Here is a 24,246-nt window from a genome sequence, read left to right as displayed (position 1 = left end):
AGTGCTGGTCACTTGCATCAAGACACTTGCCTTTCTGTTTGTGCACTTACTAGCCTTGAAATGTGTCCATAAATGTTTGCAGGGGCAAGCATGTATTTCTATTTCAGACTGCATGACCTCCTGTATAGTAATTCCATGGCTATTCAATCCCTGGCAGCAGATCACCCAGGATGATATACTGCATTGCTAAACACTTTGAAGGTCCAAAGGCCACTGCACTACAAACACATACGTAAAAGACATTCTTGTTTACAAAACCAATGGCTCTAACTCTCACAAATGCCAGACCTATTGCATTGCAAATGTTTGTTTGATGTGCTGGTTATGGAGGACTGGATGGTTAGGTTCAATGTGAAGGATGCCCATCGAACAGTTCCCATCTTACACCCACACTGGAGATTTTTTTAATTCTGGTGGGGGGACCAGATGTACGAGTTTCAAACCCTACCATTCAGACTGTCCTCAGACCCCCGATACTATACCAAGTTGCTAAGTCCTGTGCTGGAATACTTGAGGACAAGAGGCATCAGACTGATCATTTACTTGGATGATCTCCTACTGATCGATCAATGTCGATATCAACTTTCATCCATTCGGAACATGATAATTGCTCTGCTACAGGCCATTTGATGCGTCATAAACAATAAGCTAGGTGTGCTCCCTTGTCCCTCACACAACTTTCCAGAATAGTAGGGTCTTCTGCCAGCGTCAATAAGTCTTCCCAGATTCCCAGAGCTCTTCAGCGATTCAAGGCGAATCATCTCAGTAGATGAGAGAAGTGCTCAAGATCATACAGCTATTGTTGGAAGCCAGAATGGAAATCTAGTAGCGGCTGAATCATATGGAAGTGTGGAATGGTAAAGCAACATCTGGAGCCTCACAGGACATGGTTAAAGAATCAGAGGCTAGCCAATGGGGTTGGGGAGCCAGGTACGGAGACATTTTCAGGTGAGAAAGATGGATGGGGGTTATAAATTGTCTGGCATTTCTAGTGGGCTTGTTTGCCTTCAAATACCTCATGAAAAACATGTTGTCTTTCTGTGTACTATTGAAAATGGACAATGCATCTGTAGTGAGATACATCAAACAACTGAGAGATACTAAGTTCAGAAACCTAGCAGAACTAGCGACAGATTTCTGGCACCTGTCTGGAGAGTCAAATATCGGTGAAAGATAAATACTTGTCAGAAAAACAAATTAAAGTAGTAGACTGGAATTTGAGATTCAGGAGGGACTCAAGCAATTGGAAACTGAAGTTGCAAGGATTAAAGACACTGATATCCAGATGGGGTCCGTGCAAAACTGACCTTATTAATCCAGCGTCAATAATCAGCTTCCAGATTACTTGAGCCGGAAACCATATCTACGGGCGGCAAAAATGGATGACTTCCTGCATGATCGGTTGGGCAATCAGACTTATGTATTTCCACTGTTAATCATGATTGCCAGGTTCTCAGCCCAAGTGAGATAACAAACAGCAGATCTGATTCTGGTGACTATCCATTTGGAGATCACAAGCATGGTTCCCAAATCTACTGGTGCAATCACGAGGGGCCCGATAGCGCTATCCCAGAGTTAGGCCCATGTAGTGAAGCTGCATATTCACTTACATTGTCCTCTTTTTGCACAATAACATTACTGCTGTTACCTTTTGCACATATTTACGTGCGTGACAACTATGGATTAATTTATCTGAAACTACTTCTGTTTACACATCTGGCTTTGCATAACATTATCACAACTCCTCAAACACAAAGTACAAGGCCTTTATGCATGATGTACAAATGTTGTTCTATCTTCATCCACGGGACGACAGGGCTATCTACAAATCCATAATATTGCTAATCTATATGTGCATTGCAAGGATGCTTTTCATTATAAATAATGAACCTCTTAGAGAATAAGCAGAGGAGGCACTCCGGCTGACACTGAAGGTCCCTGCATGCTGAGACTTCACCACGCAGCGGTCTGACATCTCAGTGAGGGGTGGCCAGTGTGTTACCAAGATGGGGTCCTACATTCTCTCCCACCAAATAGTGGGGTTGGATCATCCCTTGGGGGGATGATTCTTGGTTCTATACCTACTCATACTCTAGACACACAGAGTAGGGCTTGCATAGTAGGAGTACACCTGATTACTTCCTTGTTGTATAAGCCTGCAAATATGCATTGTTTTAGCACCATGGGAGAACAATATCTGCTACTTACTCTTTTGGCGCTTGTAATCACTTTTATCTGCTTCTGTCTACTGATTATCGCAGCATGTGCATTCTATACAAGAATAACGTTGGTTCAATAAATATATTGAACACGTCCCAGTGTGTATTCACTGTATATTTTTCAGAGAAAAAAGGAGCACGAGTGACTGAGCGAGAGGGTACTGATCAGTTAGCACGATCCCTGAGGGATCAGGGTTGTCATGTTTAGTGGTTGCCAGAAACCATTCTCTACTTGGTAGGGTTAGGGGGGCTTATGGTGCTACTGTGAGCTAGCTAGTCTCAATTTTTTTTTTTTTTAAAGTAATTTTTATTGTAGACATACATTACACAGGCCAATAGTTGCACATTTTCAGCATCATTCACGGTGCTACAGTCAGGTTCATCAATGTTTCGTGTACACAGCCTGCAGGCCCACATCCCGGGGGCCGGGCGGCGGCAGAAATTTCGCACCCCCATGCCTGGTTGCTCTTCCTCAGGAGTGTGGACTCGGATTTGTGTGTGTGCCTACTTTTCCGTCCTCACCTAATGAAACCCCGAACTCCCCCCCCAACTTTCCCCCCAGGTTCGAGTAACCTTGCCCCCCCCCTCCCCCTGTTCCCTCCTCCCAACCCACCATCCGCGCGGGAGCCTCCCGTTGTGTGTCCCTAACCTCGGGTTTCAGGCTTCCTCCTCCACCTGTACTCTTATCTCCAGATTATTGTACTGTGCTGATCCCTGCCACGTCTGGGTCCCCCTCATCATCCGCCGTACCACTATCCCTGAGGCCCTGTACCATTACCTCCCAGGCCGTTGCTTGTTCCAGCGCTCTCTCATTAGCTGTTCTACGCGCCATCTGATACCTGTGCGTGCTATCGCAGGCCGCCCATTTCAGAAATTCGTTGTGCCACCTCCTATACGTCGGGCTCGCCCTTGCCTTCCAGTTCCTGGTGATCTCACGCTTGGCTACCATTAAACCCATATCGATGAACTTGCTCGAGAGCTTGTTTTTGGGGGTGTGTGGAAACCAATGCAGGATGCACGCCGCCGCATCAAAGTCAACAGTCCGGTCCGTCACCTCGTTCATGGATTCACCCACGGCTCGCCAATAGTCTGTTAGGGCCGGGCATGACCAGAGCATATGCACCAGCTCGGCCCCATCTGTCGCACAGCGGGGGCACCTCGCATCAGTCGCGCCTAAGTACCTCAGGATTCTCCCAGGGGTCATGTACGCCCTGTGTAGAATGTAGTAATGGATAACTTGAAAACGGGCGTTCCTTGTGCTATTTCGCGCCCTCCGCACCAACTGTGCCCAGGTCGTGTCCGGGATGGGCTTACCTAGGTCAGTTTCCCATTTGAGTTTCAGCGCATCGAGGGGCGGCAGGTGCTCGTGGAGCATTCTATTGTATAAGCAAGATACCGCTTTCACCGTTCCCGCCGCCATCATGGTGTATTGGCACGCCATGGCCATCTCCGGCTCCGCCAGTCCCATTCCCCAGTGTTTCTGCATGGCTCTCGTCACGGCTGCATGAAGGAGATAGCCCCCGCGTGGGAGATCGAAGCGTTCCTGGAGGGCCGAGTACGGGAGGAGCTCCCCGTTTTCGAAAAGGTCCCCTATCACCTGTATTCCTACCTCCTCCCATTGCAGCAGTCGGGACCAATCGCCTCCATGGGGCAACGCTGTCAGCATGCCCAGTGGCATCTCCGGTGCGTAGGGGTGCTGAATCCCTGCCCGCTTCTGTGCTCTGTTCCAGCAACGCCGAAATGTATTCTGTTCAAGGGACAGATCCCGAGCGGCGAGTTTCTGTCCTAGCGCGATATAGGCTAGTATGTGTCGTGGCGTGCCCCGCAGTCGTTTATCTTCCGGGCCCCGGTAGACCCGAGCCACCTCTTGCGTGAAAATCTGCAATTGGGCAGCGAGATAATAGAGCTCGTAGTCCGGGAACGCCAAGCCGCCCTCATCTTTCGGGCGGGTGAGTGTCGCCAGCGCCACTCTACACCTGCCCGTCCCCCACAGGAAGGAAGTCAGTTGGGAGCGAAGTCGGCGGAAAAAGGAGCTGGGGATCCAGATCGGAAGCGTTCGGAAGTAATATAGCAGCCGCGGGAGGGCCACCATTTTCAGCAGTGCTATCCTACCAGCTATGGATAGCGGAAGCGTGGCCCAGAATGCCATGTTACCCTTCAGCCCCCTGACGCATCTCTCCACGTTACCCTCAAATAAAGCCGTCGCTGTGTGGTAGACGTATACTCCAAGATAGTGGAGGCAAGTCGGCTCCCAGTGAAGCAGCGGTCTGTGTTCTGGGCGGGCCGCGTCCTCCTTCAGTGGAAAGAGGCTCGTCTTCGCCCAATTAACTCTGAGGCCCGAGAGGTCGCCAAAACGTCCCAGCAGCTCCTCCGCCCCCTCGAGCTCAGTCGCGTCATTGTCCAGGAACAGCAGGAGATCATCGGCGTACAGCGAGATAAACTGTCGCCCGTCGCCAGTTTGCACACCTGTGAAGTATCGCCCCCTGCGGGCTTCCACAGCCAGCGGTTCGATCGCTAAAGCGAACAGTAATGGGGACAGGGAGCAACCCTGCCGGGTGCCCCTCTCCACTGGGTACTGATGGGACACCAAGGATCCAACTCGCACCCTCGCCACGGCCGCCGTGTACAGCACTTGTGTCCACCGGATGTAGCCTGCGCCCAGCCCGAAACGTGCCATGACTGCGTACAAATAATCCCACTCTAGACTATCGAATGCTTTTTCTATATCGACCGAGAGGGCAAGTGGGGTTCCACTCCCCTCCCGCAGTTCTTCCATGAGTCGGATAAGCCTTCTGATGTTCAATGTCGTGTTCCGGGTAGGGATAAAGCCGTTCTGGTCCTCGTGGACTAGAGTGGTCATGTGCGGTAGGAGTCTCGATGCTAGTATAGAGCTCAAGATTTTATAGTCGGCTGTGAGCATCGAGAGCGGCCTATAGGAGGATGGACTACTTCCTTCTCTGCCAGGTTTCAATAGCGGGATGACTATCGCTTCCCGCATCGATGGGGGGAGGCGACCCGTGGTCCTTGCTTCTTTGTACACAGCCAGAAGCCGCGGCGCCAAGGCGTCGACATATTTGCCATAAAATTCGATGGGCAGGCCATCTATACCTGGCGTCTTATTACGGGCCATGGATTTAATAGCTGTTCGGATTTCCCCCAAGTCGATGTCTCTTCCCAAGTCCGTCGCCTGCTCGTCTTCTAGGCGCGGTAGGGTGAGGTCATCCAGGAAAGCCTCCGTCTCCATTTCCCGGTCGCCCGGGGTGCTACTATAAAGTGTCTTGTAGTATCCCTGAAAGCCGTCCACTATGGCCGACTGGGTGTAGGACAGACTACCCCCCTCCCCGGCAAGTTGCAAGACAGGGGAGCAGCGCTTCGTGGGATTGGAGAGCCACGCCAACAAAGTGCCCGACCGGTCGCCTTCTACATGAGCTCTCAGCATGTACGCCCGGTGATCATAAGCCCGTAGCCTTTCCACTTCAGCCGCCACCGCCTCCCTGGCCGAGCTAACCGTGCCCTGCAGCTCCGGCCTGCCTGGGCGGTCCCTCTCCGCCACCCTCAGTTTGGCGTCTGCCCTCTCAAGGTCGGTCAGCAGCACCCGCCTCGTGCCTACGAACTGTGTGATGCACTGTCCTCTCACTACCACTTTGAAGGCATCCCACTCCACTGCTCTAGAGCTCGTGGAACCCTCGTTATTGGCGAAGTATTGTGTCAACCCCTCCTCCAGGGCCGCCCCGAATATCGGGTCTTCCAAAGTCTCCGGCCGGAGCCTCCAGGTTGGCACCCTAGGCTTGTCCGTCATCCAGTCTAAGTGGATTAAGAGCGGATTGTGGTCCGAGACCGTTCGCGTCAGGTATTCCGACCAGGCAACCTGCGTCAGCACGTCTCGTGTGCACAATATCGCATCCAGCCTAACGTGGAGTTCGTGTACCCCGGAGTAAAACGAGTAATCTCGGTCTGTTGAGTGCTGCGCTCTCCATACATCAGTCAACCCCCAGCTCTCTTGCCATTCTTGCCTGCCCTTAGCTACGCGGCACACCGGGGAATCTTTCAAGGGCGGGTGGGACCTATCCAATTGCACATCCGCCACGGAGTTAAAGTCCCCTCCCATGAGTATCGGACCCACCAGGAAGTGCGCCAGTGTCCCTGACAAGCTCGCATAAAAGGTTAACTGGTCTATATTCGGGGCATATACACTGCATAGAACTATAGTCTTACCCCGAAACCTGCCCTCCACTACTACAAATCTTCCCTCTGGGTCTATTAGTTGTCTAGTCATTTGAAAAGGCGTCCCCGCCCTTACCCAGATCAGAGCGCCCCTTGCATAGGCCGAGTAAGAGGTGTGAAAAACCTGCCCCCGCCATCTCCTCTGTAGTGCCACCCCTTCCTGCTTCGTGATGTGTGTCTCCTGTAAGAGCGCTATGTGAATCCCCCTTCTCTGTAGGTAGGCATGCACTTTATGCCTGCGCTGCATTGTGTGTAGACCCCTCACGTTCCAGGTCATGCATTTCAATACATTCGAGTTAGCCATTGTTCCATAAGTCACGGTTCTTCCCCCCCTCCCTATGCACACTCCCGCGGATGATGGTCCCTCCCCGTCCCCAAACAAACCCTCCCAACTGGTCAACCCCTGAGAAAGTTAAGATCAGCGTCTGCAGAATCCCCCCATCACCAAACCCCAACTGTGGTGTTCCCCCTCCCCCCAGAACAGGCCCCAATATCAAGATACCAGACCCCATCCAAACTCCCTTAACCAGAACCCCCAGGTATTTAGTTCACAGCCGAAGCTGCAATCGCCTTAAGGGCGTGCGGAGCGAGGCCTCGCCCAAGAGGGGGCTGCATGTCCCAGGCCCGCCGCTATCCCCCCACTACGGAGAACAGCGCATAGCTAGCCACCCAGCGCCCATGCCTGGAGCCAATTCTCCCGCTACGCGGGTGGACCCCCCTCAAGTCCCATTCCCCTTACCCAACAGGTCCAGGTCAGTTGTTCAGGATTCCTTCTGCTGTTTGCGGTGTCACCACCGGATCCTTGGCATCATGGACCCCCGAGAGGTCCGACTCCGAGCCCGATATGATCGTCTCTGTGTCCGTGCCTCGTGTGGATTGAGAGCCACCCCCTATCCCAATGGTGATCACTGCCTGCAGCGCGGCTTTGCGCTCGGCTTCCGTTTGCGAAGCGGTCGGTTTCCCGGCTCCGCGACGTCGCCTGCGCAGTCTCTGCGATTGGCGCGGCCCCGCCGGCGCTCTCTCCCGTTCCCTTTCCTTCTCCTCCCGAACCTTGGCGCCATCCGTACCCGCTTTGTAGGATTCCCACCAGTCCCAAGCGTCAGCGGCCAGGTTGAAGAATATTGTTTTGCCGTCCACCACAATCCGGAGTCTGGCTGGGAACAGCAATGAGTATTGGATCCCCTCTGTGCGCAGCTCTTTCTTGATCGACAGGAAGGAGGCCCGCTGCTTCTGCGTTTCGAACGTGAAGTCCGGGAACAGCGTTACTCTACTGTTCGCGATTTGGAATGGTCCATCGTCTCGGGCCCTCTGTAGTAGCAGGTCCCTGTCCCTGTAGTGTAGCAGTTTAGCCACGATAGGTCTCGGTGGCAGGCCCGGTTTGGGTGGTCCGGACGGGACCCGATGAGCTCTCTCCAGGGTAAAGAAAGGCGACAAGCCCTCAGGTGCCACCGCAGTTCGTAGCCAGTTGTCGCAGTAGGCCAGTAGGTCCGTCCCCCCTTCGCTCTCCGGCACACCTACGATTCGCACGTTGCTGCGACGGCTTCTGTTTTCCGCATCCTCTGCTCGACGCTCTAATATCTGAATCCGGGTAAGAGCCTCCGTGAGTTTTCCCTCAAGAGTTTTGTGGGCCGGAGCCAGGACTTTCAGGGCCCCCTCAGTCTCCGACACTCTGTCTTTTAACTTGTCGTGGTCGGCTCGGAGCAGGCCGAGCCCCAACGCCACCTGCGCAATGTCGTTATGCAGCGCTTCTCTCGTTGCTGTAATGGCCTCCAGGATACGATCCTGTAGCCCCTTCAGGTCCGGGGGCTCTCCCACGTCTCCCTCCGCCGCTCCCGAAGCCGCCGCCTCCCCTTGCTTGCCTTTTGGCTTCCCCATAATGGCCTGCGCGTGGTCTCGGGGCAGCACCCACTCGGTTCGCTGTTCCGTCAGCGTGGCGCGAACACTCGCAAGGCAAGGCCCCTCTCCCTGGTCAGGTGTCCAGCGTCGGCAATTAGTGTCGCCGGGTAGGGGGCAGACACCAGGGGGGTGTGTGCGTGGTGCTCCGGGCCGTGAGTGGTGGGGCTTCGGTGTCGCAGCGCCGCCAAGGATAAGTGTACTCCCAGCAGACGTCCGCCACTATCCGGGGCCAAGGCTCACTAGCTCCCGTGGCCCCCCGGCAGGCAGTCCTAGTCACCCCCTGGCGTGCTGGCTTCCCTCGCGGTCAATACAGGGTGCTCCTGGACGTTGGGCCCTCTCCCCCTTCCGAACTTCTCTCAACCCCCCCTGCGTGTCGCTCTGCTCTTTGGCTCACCGCATAGTCCAGGGGGGGGAGGGGGGGGAGTGTGCAGGATTCCTCCGGTGCTCCGGGCCCCAGCCGCGTCCGCCAGGCCTCAGGGTATCCGCAGCGCGCAGCGCTCTCCCCGCAGCTGTCCCGGGCCGCTCGCTCGCGGCCCCTCCGCTGCTCCTCGGACCCTCCGGGAGAGAACTTCACAGGGCCCCCGGGGGGGGGGGAAGGGGCGCCTCCTCACCGGTTTCGGTCCTCGGCGGGTCCCCGCCTTGTCCCCAGGCGTCGGCCCACAGTTTAGGCAGTCCGTCCCGAGTCCGTCGCTGCGGCCGCCATTTTGGGCATTCTTCCGGCTCGGCCCCGGCGGCTCTGCAGTGCGGCGGAGGTCGGTCTCCTCAGCGGCCCCCTGATCGCTCCGCTAATGCTCCAGCAATGTCCACGCTCGGCCCGACGACTTCCAGGCACAGCGCCGGGCACCCCGCAGCAGCAGGCAGGATTAATGTGGGGAACAGGCGCGGAGCTCCGGGCTCACGCCGCCATCACCCTCAGCGTGCAAGCCACGCCCCCCGAGCTAGCTAGTCTCAATGCCAACATATCCTGTGGGGATGCTTGGAATCAGTCTGGGGACATCACCCAAAGTTTATGTTGTCTAACAAACAGGCAGATCCTACGGATTAGTGGGAACTACACAACAAGATATTCTGACAGATTGCAGGGATCAGCCTCACTCTATTGTTCTAGATGGCCACCTCAGACTGATGGTGTGGAGGAATTCAGGGGGCATTGGATGAACTAAGGAATTTTGAAAGTTGCTGCAGACTTCATACACAAGGCTTGGGAAAGTAACACAATTAATACCTATTGCTAAACTTGGAGGAAGTGGTGTTGGCGTTTGGATAAATGACTGGATCATCTGGGGGCAGGAATTGTTCTAAATTTCTTGTCAGAAAAAGCAGCATCAGGACTAGCCTGCAGACCAATACCTTCCAATTGGCAATCTCTGCAGGACATCACAAAGTGAATGAGCCCCTGGTGGGGAAAAATCCCTGGGTGTGTAAACTAATGAGAGGAATAAGACTGTCTAAACCAACAGAACCTATGTATGCCAATTTATGGGAAATTAATAAGGTTCTACATTTAGTGTTGGCCCAACAAGACAACAAAATCAGATGTCAGGGCACTAGACATCTCAGGAAAAATGTTCACGCAGGATAGGTCACCTTTACCATTGCCAGAAGGACCAAGGATAACAGAAGATTGATCTTGTACCAATCATTTGCAGTCAAACCAAAGTTGTCTGTGGTATGCTGTGAGAAGGTCTATAATTACATGACAATGGAAATCAGACTGCAGCAGCAGAAGACAACTTCTGATAGTAGTAAAGAAACCTTTCAAAAAGGTTTTAATCTCCTTCCATCGCTAGGAGGGTAACGTGGATTATGCCAGATGCAGGCATAGACGTGGTCTGCTTCTGAGCACATTCAACAAGAGGCGCTATGGCCTCCAAAGCTGTCACAGTGGGACGTCAACTGGAGACTATTATGATTGCAAAGGACTGGTCTTTAGAAACAACCTTTGAGAAATTTTACTTCAAGACCATTTCCAAAGCTCTGTCCTTGGTGATATGAGGGCTTTGAACATGCATATTTTTACCCCCAAACCTGACAGAATGTAACATTGTCAAGTTATCAAAAGGAATGGTTCAAAGGACACTGAGGCGAGAATTATTTCTCCCAGGAAACTAATGGGAAAGATTTTTCCCACCACAAGTTACTTCATTAAGAATATGTTTATTAAAATTCAGTGATAGCATTTTTGTAATATAAGTCCATGAAAATATCATGTTGTTTTATTATGTTAAATGTTATCTCGAGTAAAAAAAAATTGCTTTATATAACGTGTTTTTAAAAGATGCGAATTGACTTGATATATGTATGCTGAAAGAACGGGGTATAATAGATGTGTATCATTTTACTAGGATTGGATCAGAGGAATGAACGGGAGGTTAAGAATTCCTCGCAAGAAAAAAGAAGACATGATTTGGACAGGGGAATTATGATGCAAGGACTGCTGTGTTTGGTGGAACCCGTGGTTACTGTGCTGCATGATTATTTCCGCGTTCTTTGGGATATGTACTTGGTAACAACTGCTGTTAAATTAAACTGAGGAAAGACAGGCATAATCCTCGCCTCTGTGTCCTTAATCTAATTAAAACTTTCCTTCTCAATAGGAAGGATATTTTACATTATACACCACTACCTGTAAACAAATAGGACAGAAAGGTAAAATAAAGTCACGTTGCAATTAAGATATACATTAGCTGTGTGCAGCCAAAAATCAGTGTTGGCATGACTTATATCACATACTTAAATCTCATGCTTAGTTTGAACATGTCATCAAGACTCTGTTTTCCCAGTTATGGGATTTTCTTTTACCAGTAATCACGTTCAGGTGTATTAGTGCAATCGGCTTACTAGTATCAAATCCGAGGAGTGGAAAAAGTGTCCGGGTGACAAGGAGACACAAAGGAGCTACTCTGCTACAAAACGTTGCGAGTCGTGTCACGAAGCTTGAACGGGGATACTTTTGGAGATCAGCTTTTACATTGGCATGTTTTATATTGGCATAAGCTCCGGTACCTTCCAAGATAACTGAGGCTGGAATTCTGAAACATTGAATTGGCTTTAAGGGAGCAACGATATTCTTTCAATGAGTCCAATTCTTGGGACAAACTCGTAGAGTAGGGCTGGTACCATCTCGCATATTTTGGGAGGATCATCACATTGTCAAGGAGCTTGAATATACTTAAACACTCGTCACCTCTCAGGTATCAATTTCTTAACATGCCCCTACAAAAAACATGCTCCTCCTACCTGCTGTTGAGTACGAGGGGGTCAACAAAACATCGGATTACTTCCGGTAGACGTCCAAAAACTTCCGCCCGAAGCGAAACAAAGGAGGAATCACCGAGGTAGACATAAAGAACGGACTACAATCTTCTCCGTGTCCAGTTCGGAATTGGCTAATTTGGGTATCTAACCACTAGCCGTCCTTTTAGAATGTTGTTATTTTTTCGTCGTATTTTTACAGCAGGTCATGCTTGTTTATTGCTGGTAAAACTGCCGAACGCGCACGTGCAAGTCTGACTGTCCGCCCTCCAACGTTTGTCGGGATTTCGCTTGCGCCAGTAACTGTAAGTTCCTGATCTTCATAGTGTAAGTCGGTATATGATTGAAGTACCGAATTATTGTGAAGATGGTCAACGATAGGAGATGTACGTTTTGACCAGAGATGTGTAAGGTCAGAGGAATGACGTGAGATGTAAGCAGTGGCAGGGAATGTTGGTCTTTTGTAAAGTAGGACTTTTCAAACCCAACAATCCGAATAGGAGCAGATATAAACGTTGGTCTAAAATGCCGTCCCCAAGTATAGGGACAGAAGAACTACATTGGCAGCACCCAATGACAGGGAAGAAGGACTATGTCAGTCTATCTCTCAGAGTCATGACATTTTTAGGTCGAGCCATGTCCAGCGCATGCGCTGCTTTGCGAGGCATGCTGTATTGAGGTAGGTACTTTAAGCTCCGCCCACATTTTTCAGTTTTATCACAGGGAATACCTCTTAACCACAAGGCATACACAAAACATATCTTCCCTTTTTTTTGGGATTTACTCATTTATTTCATTTTTTTTTAAAACTTCTTTTCTTTCATATCTTTTTTCTAAGTACACAAATTATTAAATATGTATTGCTCAAAAAACTCATTGAAGATATTATATCAACACATTTGGACCATTAGTATATATCCAGAACATGAATTACACATATCTTTTCAGACTCAAAATCCAGGTTTAGAGATCCCATATTGAATTGTTTCTGGCTAGTCCTGATGAAGGTGGTCTCCATTGCTGTTCTTCCACCGAAACGCGTTGGCCATTTTCTCCATATTTAGATCAAATGACTACGGTCACATACTGGACAACAGATACAATGCGACAAGATGATTAGTGTCTGCTTTTGACGGGTTGTATGTTTAGAATGTATGTGTGAGTATGTGTGGTTGTGGCACTCTACCTGGTTTAGTAGAATTGAATTTGTTTTTAGAATATATGAATTTGTGTAATTCATGTTCTGGATATATACTGATGGTCCAAATGTGTTGATATAATATCTTCAATGAGTTTTTTGAGCAATGCATATTTAATAATTTTTGTACTTAGAAAAAAAATATGAAAGAAATGAAAAAAAGTTTTAAAAAAAAATGAAATAAATGAGTAAATCCCCCAAAAAAGTGAAGATATGTTTTGTGTATACCTGTGGTTAAGAGGTATTCCCTGTGATAAAAGTATTTATAGGTCATGAGGGAGTCTCTTAGTTGTTCTACTACTGCATTGTTACCTGTCGCCAACTCAGTTAACATGTTTAAAGCCGGATCACCCATGAACCAATCATATTGCAAGCTTCCTTCCCTCACCTACAGATCGTTGGAGGCGTGCACCATAAGCGCCCTAAGTAATGCACAGGTCAAAAGCCAGGTGACCTTGCCCCAGGCTATCTAACTTATCTTAAACCTTTATTATGCAGCAATCTGCAAAGGAGTTCAAGCCTCCTCTTTTGGCCCTCTCCTTTAAAAAGTTAGAGGCATAGACCGTGCACGTTGTTAAAGGGTTTCCCCAGCCCATTGTACTTTTTGTTTTTAAATAAAGTAAACATTTGTAAATACACCCTAAATGACTCCCTTTCAGTGAACTGGGCATTTTGGAAATGTTCATGTTTACGTCGGATGGTGCATCCTTGATCCTGGGCTAAAACAATGGTGTTGCTGCTCACTTCAAACAAGAACTTCTGCATCTAGTTGAGCCGAATTGTGTTGCCTACAGAAAAAAATTGGGAATTGATGATGCATGGAAGAAGGTGGTGATGCTCATCGAAATGGAGACATTGTTGAGGACAGTGTACACTGTTCTCCTGCAAGGAAGTTCAAGATGAATGAAATTGCATCAGTAACTGAATCCAAAGTGGTATCGTTTCAACCACTTAATGAGGTGCAGTGACTTTCTAGGCATTTTGCATTAAGTGCATTAGTGCATAATTATTAGGGTGTACTCAAGTACTTTGAGCAAGAGAAAATTGAGGAAAATGATCCAGTTGCTAAATATTGCCACAAACAGCGTTCTGATGAAAACTACCATATTTTCCTTGCATCACTTAATGACACTAGCTGAACGGTCAGCTTTGTTCACGCTGTTTTGAAAAAGGGTCATTGCCCACTTTTGAAGCTGTACAACAAGCCAGAGCCAAGATTGGCCAAATTAAGGGACAGTACTTGGGCAACACGGTCTTTTGGGGCAGCACAGTAAGAGATCTACTCACTTTGTACTGGGAATACAGAGTTTGACAGTGGGCCTATTTTTCCTTTTGGTTTACCTCTTTTAGGCATATACCAAAATGGTTCCCTGTGAATGAACTGAAGGAGTGGACATGCTTTAAATTCCATGCGATAGTAATACAAACAAAATTTGATTTCGGGACTGAGAATGTACAGAGACTTGTGGAAAAGTAGAAGAATATCTTGGTCCTGGGAGGTTGTGAAACACCTGGCGATGTTGCACAGAGAATATAAGTATTTTTGTGGCACAACATGCAAAAGGTGTTTTGTTTGCAACCTTTCACGATATGGTGAACTTCACTCTACATAATGCTCTTCAGTATAATGTGGCCTCTCGACTTGTAGCTGTCTGTGCAACATCTGAAGCATCAAGTGCAATCTGGGAACAAAGATTGGGCCTTCTGATATCTATCAATTCTAAATCGAGTGCTAGACTGGAAGAGAATTACTTGGAAATGCTGATGAGGACAAAGTCCTACCTCTTAAATAGCAAGGTTTACCTTGACAGAGTTTATCAGCACTGGAAGAACGGCAAGGTCTGGCAAGTGAAGCAAATATGTCACTGTAACAGGGTTCAAAAAGGGGGTGGTGATGAACAGAGTGCCTGAATTAAGCAGACCACTCTTACCCAGTCCAAAGATCAGGGCTTGATCCATCACCGTTTTTTAGCTCACTGCACCATCCCAGCTCAGAACTTGGCTATATGCAAATTAGTCTGTTCCTGTCCCAGTGCATGATGGGAACAGGGCAAACCAAACTACCAAGCCAATTCTTATACTGGGAAGGAAACAAGCTTCCGGGGACCGGTTTCTGCCATTTCAGGCGTCGTCGGCCCGGCTTGCTTGAATCCTGATGGTGCAATGAGCAAGGGACTCACATCTGAGTATACCCTTCCACGCATATGGTGGACAAAATGATTCAGAAAAGGGGGTGGTGATGAACAGAGTGCCTGAATTAAGCAGACCACTCTTACCCAGTCCAAAGATCAGGGCTTGATCCATCACCGTTTTTTAGCTCACTGCACCATCCCAGCTCAGAACTTGGCTATATGCAAATTAGTCTGTTCCTGTCCCAGTGCATGATGGGAACGGGGCAAACCAAACTACCAAGCCAATTCTTATACTGGGAAGGAAACAAGCTTCCGGGGACCGGTTTCTGCCATTTCAGGCGTTGTCGGCCCTGCTTGCTTGAATCCTGATGGTGCCATGAGCAAGGGACTCACATCTGAGTATACCCTTCCACGCATATGGTGGACAAAATGATTCAGAAAAGGGCGTGGTGATGAACAGAGTGCCTGAATTAAGCAGACCACTCTTACCCAGTCCAAAGATCAGGGCTTGATACATCACCGTTTTTTAGCTCACTGCACCATCCCAGCTCAGAACTTGGCTATATGCAAATGAGTCTGTTCCTGTCCCAGTGCATGATGGGAACAGGGCAAACCAAACTACCAAGCCAATTCTTATACTGGGAAGGAAACAAGCTTCCGGGGACCGGTTTCTGCCATTTCAGGCGTCGTCGGCCCGGCTTGCTTGAATCCTGATGGTGCAATGAGCAAGGGACTCACATCTGAGTATACCCTTCCACGCATATGGTGGCAAGTGAAGCAAATATGTCACTGTAACAGGGTGGCGGGACGGGATACGATTTCGACGTTACAGGACTGGTGGACAACTGACGTTCCTTCCACCTCCTCTCTTTCACCGCTTCAGGACGCTTGGGAAACTGAGTCCGAAGCATGGTGGACCCAGCAACCAATGAGAAATGACGAGTGTACCTTTAACGGAGACAATTTCGAAGGAGAAAGCACAACCCCCTGTGACACGCTTCTGTGCAGAGCGGACGGCTTCGAGGAAAGAGACACGCCCCCCTGTGACGTGTTGCCACCAGGATTGGTCAAAGAGCAGGAAGAGGAAGGAGAGTGGTGTTCCGGCACTTCGAAGAGAGGAGAGCGAGTGGCGAGCGTGAAGAACGGAGCGGGAAGGAGAACAGACTTGGCGGAGGAGCGGAAGACGGGAGACGCTGTGACTGGAGGCCAACATCACCGCGCAGCGCCCAGCCACACTCACGGAGGAGTGTGGCTCAACCAGGTGCGTCAGTGTATGTCGGGCTGGCTGGGGAGGCGTGGCGACACAGTGTAATTAGTGTACATAGCGTGCTCAACCTACCTCCCGTTACCTTACCTAACCCCCCCTACCTCCTGTCCTCACTTCAACCCCTTCACCTGTAGGCACAATTACGTTTTGTAAATACACGTGCACCGGTGTCCTCACTTCCCTGATTCCCCCTGGGAACACTTGAAAGCCAGAACACCGTACTAAGAGCCTCTATTTTTCCTCTGCATGTGGCGCTGGGACACGACGAGGAAAGAAGAAGGGGCCAGCGCAGAGGATAGACTGAGAAGTACGAATCCATGAAGATCCCGTGCCACAACCGCCGTGGTGGACCCTGCAGCACTAGCTAGAGAAAGAAGAACCCAAAGGAAGAAAAAGACATTTATCAAAATAAAACCCTATTTACCCCGCTCTGGTATCCGTGTCCCTCCTTCTGAACCGCCACAGTCACACAGCTAGTGACTGCACTGAATTTGTCTGAGACACCCTTTCGCACAGTTTATATTCGGCATGGATATGCACAGTTCACACACTGCTTCTTAGGGACATTAATCTTTAGGTCGTACATCAGTATGTAACTGTGGTATGTCATTGTCAACATGCTGAATGTCTATATATATATATTATTGTATAGTCTTCCAGCATGCCCCCACCAAATGAGCAGTACTCCAATCAAGAATATTCAGTAAAATCTTATAGTGGTGCTACCGTCCGAGTCCTGTCCTTTTCTAAACATGGGGTGTAGGGCCAACTAGAGTAAACAGTTCATGTCATGATGACCTGTATCCACATTCCAATCTGTTTAAAGACCCCCGTTAAATAGCGCAATATGTGTGACATGCACTACTTTTCATTCTCCGTGTAAACAAAAGTTTTGAGTGGTAACTGCCACAGATTTATATGTTTGCATGCTGCGCTCACATGCTTGGTGCATATAGCCTTGGCTGCAGCGCACAGAGACACAGAGGACAAAAAATAAACTGAACATTGCAACCAAACAATAATTTTTCCTTCAAAAACCAACATGTGCGTCCTTCAGCACTGTAGTCTTTTTAATAGTACACTATGTTGCCATGAAGGCGTGAGTCCACAATGTCATGAACTCCCAAGATAACCTCGCCGGATAATAGATCCTGTTGTGGTTGGAAGCGAGAACTTTCATATGTTAATAAAGAAACATGAAATACAAGATGAATCTTTAATGTACGTGGTAAAGAAAAACAAAGGGCACCAGGATTAATAACTTTTCGATGATGTAAAGATCTATACTTCTAGGCTTAGACTGCCTAAGTCCCTTCAAATGCAAATGTGCAATGGACAATCACATTATCCCTCATCCTATAACGTGGTGCTTCTCTGAATCTATGATCTGCATATTTCTTACTGATGATTGAACCATCAGAAAATGTCATGAAAAATAATTTGTAACATAACATCTCAAGTCCTGTTCCAATGTTTGATGTAAAGGCTCCTTTTAGCCAGCTGATTCAGGATGGTAACTAAAAGCCAAGTTCTTCTTCTTCTTCACACTTGTCTGCTTCATATTTTCAACAGGAGCAATTGCCACATTAAAAAAACCTTTAGAAGAGTCTCATGTTCAAAATACTTACTAAACAAGTGTAAAGAATTTACTGATGGTCACAACATTACTATTCAAACATTCATCAATTGTAACAGATTCATGAAAACAAACACATAAAAAACACACTTGTAGAATCTTATTTTGAAGTAGAATCATTCCAGTTATTTAATCAGACACAATATCTTAATTACAAGGTGGCACACTGTTGAGTTACAAGACTTTGGAGGTGCTCTAACTGGGGTTCGAAACCCAGATGTGAATGCTAATCGATGATGTATTGGTGATCTGGGTGAAATTTATTTATATATGAATTTAATACGAATATCAGTTTATGTTTTTTTTGGACATTAAATTTACTATCCTTTTAAGCAGAATTCAGAACAGACTTATAAAACACATTGATGGAACCATGCATGATATTGTAACTACAAGCTGGCATAATGGAGATGCGCAATTGTGGTGGTTTTCAGACTACAATTCGAGAACCAATGAGAAACCCATGGATGAGGAGTAGCCACAATTCTGAATTCAGTAAGGGGTCAGGAGCTTCCTTAAAAGTTTTCCAAAGAAAGAACTGTTGAAATAAAAAAGTAGGAAAAATGGGTAGGAAAAAAATGACATTTGTGACAATATTTCCCTTTGTAACTTGTCGACTCAGTGGCCGACTTCCAAAAGCAGTACACTGGTACATCCGCTAGACACTTCTGGTCGTGGGGACAGATCAGGTTTCTAAGTTTGCCAAGTTCCAGAGGAACCAGGAGCTAACTGCTTAGCTACACTTTACAATGGTTGTTTATTGTGTACCGAGTATAGAGCAAATCATTTAGGAAGATATAAAGAGTGAAAGATGCTGAGCTGAGAAGCAGTGGTTACTTGTGCATCTCAGAATTTCTGGATACCCATATTTGCATGTGATTCAGAGGGCATTTTGCAAAAATATCCTCTTTTTTATGCTCTGCCTTTAATTTGGTAGGCACAGGTGCAAAGAAAGTCTATTGGGAATAACAAGTGTTCTACTATTCTATAGTGCCACACATTTCCTTATCAATTCGTACCCGACTTGTGTGGCTGTGCTAAGAACCTGCGATACAGTAAACCCTAAAACATGATCAGGAGGCATCATATTTTGCCCAGCGAATTTTATGCTTATTTTTTACAACTAGGGTAGTTGCGGATTTTGGTCTCTTGCTCAGCTGCCACACAGGAAAACCTACCAAAACCAGACATTTCTTAAAACTAGACACCCAGGAGAGTCCAGGGTGTCATGACTTTTGGGGTTCTCACCAGGTAATTATACCCAGTAGTACATGCAAATCTCTCACTTTGGCTAAAAATGCACATTTTCCTCACGTTTCTGTGATGGGAAAATCTGGAATCTGCAGGAAGCCACAAATTCTCTGCCATTCAACGTTTCCCCAAGTCTCCCAATAAAAATGATACCTCATTTGTGTGGGTGGGTTTAGCTCCCGCAACAGGAGAGGGACAAAATCATTTAATGGACGCGCCCCCTTTTTTTTAGTACCTAAAAAGCACCCCTTTTTTAACTAAACTAGACACTCAGCAGAGTCCAGGGTGGTGTGACTTGCGTGGCTCTCACCAGGTAATTTAAAGCATAAGGCCTTGCAAACCTCAGACTTTGGCTAAAACACACATTTCCCTCACATTTCTGTGACAGAAAGTTTGGAATTCTGCTGGGAGACACAAATTTTATCACCCAGCCTTCCCCTAAGCTTCCTGAATTAGTACCTCACTTGTGTAGGTGGGCCTAGCTGCTGCAACAGGAAAGAGCCTAAAACACAACATGGACACGTCTATTATGTTAAAAATGGGGAACCACAGCCCCTGGCGGTCCCAAGTGATCCTCAATTTGACAATCCTGACTACATAAGTGAGTATTAAAATCTCCCATGAAAATAATATCAAATACCGAATTGTGTTTTAATTTATATTCCGACAGAAAACAATCTAAGGAGACTAAGTGTTGACTGAAAGACACACTCTCCTTTGCATTATAAAAGTTAATCAATAGGATCTTAGCCACATTTGGCATTAACCATTCAACAATTAAAAAATTACTTGAACCTGTCTCCAGCATTGTTAGTGAGCCTTTCAATCTTAATGAGAGGAGGAAAATTAACCCTCCTTTTGCTCTGCCGACCGTCCCTGGAGTTGCAGGCACAACAAAACTTATAAAACCGTCAAAACTGCAGTACTCAGCAGAGTCCCACGTTTCCTGCAGGGCAATAAAATCAAATTCTTTTAGATAATCCACCCATATAATATCCTTCATTTTAGCCCTAATTCCTGCAATGTTCCAACTCATCATTTTACATGTTGTTACTTGATTTGATGAGGAGAGACAATCTAGTAAATGCGAAACACTATCCTGTAGTCAATCATTTTCCTCCAATTCTGACAAAGGAGCAAAATGATTATGTAGAGATATATCTATACTACATGGATTTCTGGGGTTATGCATGTGGGATGATACTGTTGAGGCAGTTTCTACAGTGCGTGGCGAAACCCCTCCTGGTTTAAATTGTGAGTTAACAGTCAGACCATTAGGAAGACCCCGAGGTGCCAATAGATACCTCTTCTCGGTGGGAACTAGTAAAGGCCTACCACGGACCCCCTTAGTTGCCCGATTGCTGGAGGGTAGAAAAAACCCAGTGGTACTGGTCTAGTGCCAGGAGAAACTATCTCAGAAGCATCCCAAAACAATCTGTCAGCTACGCTGGGTCTGTTAAAATTGACAACCACGCAGTCTCCTGCAATATTTTTAGGTTGATAACCTATCCATCCCACTCTTCTGGCCATAATAATATTGGGTGCTATGTCAATGCCCCCACTGCTGTATTGCACGCACCACGTTTTGGACTGTGTTTGGCGATCATGAGTGGATTCAGTCACATTTTCACCTACCGGGGGAACCCCTGTAAATACTGCAACTAAGGGAGCAGCATCAGGAGGCAAATCCAAATGACTACAGTCTGGTTTCTCCTGTCTAGTGGGGATACCCATGTATATGCCAGTTGTTTTTTTTCTTATGATGTCTCTAGGACCTGATCCCTTCATGCTGGCTATATTAGAGCTTCCACCAGATTGAAAAAAGGAGTTATCAGTCACACCCCTGTCACTATTTCTCGCTACAGTACAAGGGGGGACCTGAAACAGGGTTGATCTTAGATGACCCTTTTGCCCCTTATTTTCCCCTTGGGTAGTACTACAAACTTTCTGCGCCTGAATATCCTGAGCTTGCAGACCTCTATACTCTTTGATAAATAAATCAAATTGATTACATTTTTTTAACAATCCTGCAACACAACTATTAAGGGTATCTATAATGTCCTTGGCTATACCCACCAATACTGGTTCCAGGCGAGATGTAAACATTTTTTCCCCCAGGTCACCCACGTTTTTGGGGATATTAAAATCACTTCCTTGCAGCCCAGATACATGTTTTGGGCGTTTCGTGCATTTCTTAGTGTTTTTGCGTTTCCCCAGTCTCCGGTATTCCGTGGATCCTGGGGGCTCACCCTCAGCCACATGAATTTCCTCCACAGATTCAGTTTCCATTATTCCACTACTGGGTTTAGCCACGCCCTTTGGAATTGTTATAATCACCTCAAGTTCTAAAGGTACAATCGGCACGGAAATAGGGGTAATATTAGTGTCTTCAAGAACAGTTACAGCGGTATCCAAGCCCAGTTCCTTCTCGGCATTCGCAATTTCTTTGCTTAAAACACCCATTGCAGACGTTAAGTATGATATAATAGATTCTGACTGTCTTGGCACTTTTGCCTTTTTACCCTCCTGGACATCATTACTCGGTTGTTTGCGATTACCCATTGATAGGGTTAGGGGGGGTGGCCCGGCATGGCCTCTTCTGGCCCCTGGCGGCCACAGACGGTCCCGCCCTTGTCCCGGGCTTCTCCCGGCGCTGCCCGCGTGCATCCCGCGACGCGGGGGCTCCCCGGTGAGTTTATGCGCCGGCGGGCGCAGGAACAGCGTTGGCGGCGTCCTAGCCGCAAGTGGTGTCGGGAAATGTAGTCCCGGTAGGCGACCACAACACGGGTGATTCGGTGCTCCGTGCAGGAGGTCGGGAAGTGTAGTGGCAGCAGAAGAGCGGGAGCGGCGTCCTCAGGTGAGTGCCCCCGGCTCTGTTTGGTGTCCCCCGGAGCTCCCCGGTGATTTTATGCACCGGCGGGCGCAGGAACAGCGTCGGCGGCTTCGTAGCCGCAAGTGGTGTCGGGAAATGTAGTCCCGGTAGGCGGCCACAACACGGGTGACTCGGTGCTTCGTGCAGGAGGTCGGGAAGTGTAGTGGCAGCAGAAGAGCGGGAGCGGCGTCCTCAGGTGAGTGTCCCCGGCTCTGTTTGGTGTCCCCCGGAGCTCCCCGGTGATTTTACAAGCCGGCGGGCGCAGGAACAGCGTCGGCGGCGTCCTAGCCGCAAGTGGTGTCGGGAAATGTAGTCCCGGTAGGCCACAACAGGGGTGACTCAGTGCTCCGTGCAGGAGGTCGGGAAGTGTAGTGGCAGTAGAAGAGCGGTAGCGGCGTCCTCAGGTGAGTGCCGCCGGCTCTGTTTGGTGTCCCCCCATGTCACTATCCGGTCATTTCCCAAATCATGGACACAGTGGTAAGGGGCCAAGTCCACGAAGCGCTAGGCAGGTGCTTAAAGCCTTCTACGGAGACGCAGTCCACCGTCCCAGTCATTTGAAACCCCATCTTAGACAAGCCCCTTGTATATTGCCTAAACCCCACACCTGTGACCGGTTCCGGTGGAGAAAGGAAGGGATGTTCCACACTTTGGAATTTACCTGCCCAGCTCTCCGCATGTGGGCACTGCCAGTCTCCTGGTCGGGAGCCGTGCAGGTGACGAGGCCGGTAACAGAGGCATTAGCGGGGATGCGCTTTATTGCTCTTGGTGTAATCTGCCGGCACTCTCCGGCTCACAGGACTGTCTGGTCCGAGGTAATTATGTCACGGCTTTCCCTCGGCCTGACAGCTGGATACACACAATCTCCCATAAACGCCTCTAATGAGGGGGAGGGTCCGGGAATGTCGGTGAGCCCTCACAGCTCGGTCCTGCGCGCACACAGAATGCACGCGGAGCTGGGACTTGAAATAACAAAAACAAGAGATTTACGACCCAGGTTTGTACATTCTAGCACACATACATAAAGATGCACGGCGGAAGTGCGCTTTCATTTCGGCACTTACCGACAGGCTTCCTGGATAGACCGACTCAGTTACCGAAAACAAGTGATGCTGTTAACTAAACTTCTAGCTATGCAGTAGCGCCTTAACGCCGCAGCTCTCGATACTAGTAGGTGGGTGAAATCAGCACAAAAGCAGTTCCCAGAGGTAAATGATCCCTTCCTCTTAAGAAAACTGGGATTTGGCAAAGCAGACAAGCGGTCATTTGGGGCAAGGGCGTCTTTTGTTACCTAAACCGGTTTGTGCAACACATTCCTTCCAAGGCAGCACTTGCTTTGTGTTTAAGTAAATTGGTGGGGTACGAATTGCAAATATGCAGCCTGGGGAGAACATTCACCTGTAAAAAGCAACGCAAGAGCTATCTTCCGAAGAGCACAGACTTTAACAGACACAACAAACAACAAAGTAAACTCTCGGCTCGCCAGGTGACAATCGCATCTCTTCCTTACAAGAATACGAAAAACATCGCGCTCTGAAAGGTTACCTGCGGCGCGGACACGGCGAGGGAGCACGCTCTGCTGACTCCAACACTTTTCATTTGTCGATCGCCTTTAACTGGCAGGTTTGATCTCCACTTTCCACCCCCGAATCCGCCACCCAGTTGAAATGTCAGTGACAGTAAAAAGGAGGGTGCCTGGCGGTGCCCTAACTTTCCCTTAATACCCGGGCCAGCACCACCCTGATTGGCCCGCACGCCCCGGTGACGCCATAATGGCCAGTAGTTGGAGCTCTGCTGTGAAGAGGTTGCAGACGTCGGGTCTTCCGTACAGCAGCCTTGCTGCTGTGCCTGCACCGTGGGGGGGCGTCGCAACGTATTCTGTGCGGCAGGCTGGTGCCCAGGTCGAGCTGGGGCCGCTGCTTGACTGTCAGCCATTTTCGCGCACTTAGAAGCCCAGGGCTGTTCTGTGCAGGGGCGCAGCGGAATGGCTCGGAGCTTTGTACCGGGTGCTGCGCGGCGCTGCAGCCTGGCCAAGCGCCGGTATTTACTCATGATCGGCAGTGCTTGCAGACCCCACCGGCCTCCCACCACAGCCTGCCGTAGTGCAGGTATTTACTTATGATCGGCAGTGCCTGCAGACCCCACCCGCCTCCCACCACAGCCTGCCCTAGTGCCGGTATTTACTCATGATCGACAGTGCCTGCAGACCCCTCCCGCCTCCCACCGCAGCCTGCCCTAGCGCTGGTATTTACTCATGGTTGGCAGTGCCTGCAGACCCCACCCGCCTCCCACCACAGCC

At 48.8% G+C, this 24,246-nt stretch overlaps 2 protein-coding genes across 7 annotated transcripts in view; one reads left to right on the top strand and one right to left on the bottom strand.

Moving 5' to 3' along the window:
- LZIC (leucine zipper and CTNNBIP1 domain containing) overlaps positions 1-11,659 on the bottom strand; it is a 104,373-nt gene extending 92,714 nt beyond the window's left edge. Inside the window, exon 1 of one of the 3 annotated variants that reach the window (XM_078642280.1) lies at positions 11,580-11,659. The gene's annotated coding sequence lies outside the window, so the exon portion shown is untranslated. Of the gene's footprint in view, positions 1-11,180; positions 11,281-11,345 lie in introns of those variants that run through there. The other 2 variants (XM_078642281.1, XM_078642282.1) reach the window with 2 other exon arrangements.
- Positions 11,660-11,790: 131 nt separating this feature from the next.
- Positions 11,791-24,246, top strand: part of NMNAT1 (nicotinamide nucleotide adenylyltransferase 1) — a 229,078-nt gene continuing 216,622 nt past the window's right edge. For 2 of the 4 annotated variants that reach the window (XM_078642273.1, XM_078642277.1), the window contains exon 1: positions 11,814-11,899. The gene's annotated coding sequence lies outside the window, so the exon portion shown is untranslated. Of the gene's footprint in view, positions 11,900-24,246 lie in introns of all 4 variants that reach the window. The other 2 variants (XM_078642274.1, XM_078642276.1) reach the window with 2 other exon arrangements.

This window comes from Lissotriton helveticus, chromosome 5_1, assembly GCF_964261635.1.
Source record: "Lissotriton helveticus chromosome 5_1, aLisHel1.1, whole genome shotgun sequence".
NCBI lineage: Eukaryota > Metazoa > Chordata > Amphibia > Caudata > Salamandridae > Lissotriton > Lissotriton helveticus.
This window is presented reverse-complemented; position numbering and strand designations above follow the sequence as displayed.